Source organism: Octodon degus, unplaced genomic scaffold (assembly GCF_000260255.1).
Source record: "Octodon degus isolate 3935 unplaced genomic scaffold, OctDeg1.0 scaffold00049, whole genome shotgun sequence".
Lineage (NCBI taxonomy): Eukaryota > Metazoa > Chordata > Mammalia > Rodentia > Octodontidae > Octodon > Octodon degus.
In genome coordinates, this window is record NW_004524625.1 from 5,345,748 (window position 1) to 5,347,208 (window position 1,461).

The 1,461-nt window shown below is 58.2% G+C and overlaps 1 protein-coding gene across 6 annotated transcripts in view; it reads right to left on the bottom strand.

Moving 5' to 3' along the window:
- Tenm4 (teneurin transmembrane protein 4) overlaps nucleotides 1-1,461 on the bottom strand; it is a 707,062-nt gene that overhangs the window by 536,064 nt on the left and 169,537 nt on the right. The gene's annotated exons all lie outside the window — the stretch shown is intronic.

A 1,461-nucleotide genomic window follows, 5' to 3' on the forward strand; every position in this document is an offset into this window, starting at 1 on the left:
GCTCGGGGTCCACTTTCGGGGTCCCCAAGGCCCGACCCCGACGCTGCCACATGCTCCGGAAGAGCGTGGTGAGTGCCGCGCCTTCCTCACTGAGGACTGGAGCTTCGTTCGTGCCTCACCCTGGCATCACAATTCTCCTGGACAGCCCCGTGAGCCAGGCACCGGGGCGCAGTCTTGGCACTGAAAGCCCGCGCTGAGCACAGCAGGCAGGTGCACTGTTCTCAGGCCCGCCCGGGAGCTGCCGCCCGGGCCTGGGGTCCTGGGGAAAGGCGCTGCAGGAGGGGCGGGAGCCCGCAGCCTGGCCAAGAGGTGCGGGCCTCGTGGCTGCCGCTCTCACCGCGACTTCCACACGGAGTCTATGGCCCTGCTCATGCTGTGCGCTGAGGAGTGTAGGAGGCAGGTGACAGTGGGACAGCCCTTGGGCACTACTTCTGCCCCAGACTGAGGCCCAGGGCACACCGTGGGGTTTCCTTATGGCACAGCAGAAGTGACTGCGACTGGTGAGACTCTTAGAACTGAGGAACTACTCTCCACAAAAAGTAAAAAGGAAACCCCTGGATTCATTAAGGAAATACGGGCGGTGTGGAAGGCTCTCTGGCTTGCCCCAGCTCAGGATTTGTGGGGCATATAGGTACACATAGAAGTTCTGGGGCACAGGACAGCTGGAGAGAAAGGCTGACTGCACACGAGGGGCATCCTGGCCCCACCGGCGCCCCAACCGCAGCTCTCCCAGGCCCAGAGCTTGCTCTCTCCGCTGCCTGCTCCCCTCATCTACCCAGGCTGCCCCGCCGGAGACCAGGGCCACCGTCCTCCCTTTGTATCCAGGTGCCATCAGCCACTAAGCCCAGCAGTCCCGCTTCCCCACCTCCATCCTCAACCTCCAGTCCAGGCCACTGTCACCCACCAGTGCCACAGCAAAGACCTCCTCCTCTGCTCCATGTGCTCTCACATGAGAAGAGTATTAGAGGAGCCAGCCTGTGTCATCTTTAACCTTATTTCTGAGAGTGGGAAGGCTGGGTAAGTTGTGGACAACAATGATGAAAGTGTTGGCGTATGTTTCGGAGGCAGACACATCTGCTTCAGATTCTGAAGCTGCCATTTCTTTCCTCTGTCGTGACCTAGGAGGATTATTTAAGGATTATTTACCCTCTTGAATCTTTGATTTCCTCAGCTGTACAAGATAGCAATCACCCCTGCTTTGGCGGCAGACAACTGTGACGCACACACTTACACCGTTACATAAGATACAGCACTCAGGCAATGCCTAGCACTTCAGTTCTTAACAAATTGTGGTTGGTTAAAAAAGAAGAAAGGGGGCTGGAGAGATGGCTCAGTGGTCTAAGGCACCTACTTGGAACAAGCTTGGCAAAGCATCAGGGACCCGGGTTCGATCCCCCAGCACCACATGCCAGCCAGCCCTGCCCCCTGGTGGGCTGAGCTGGCCACACACACACACTACTC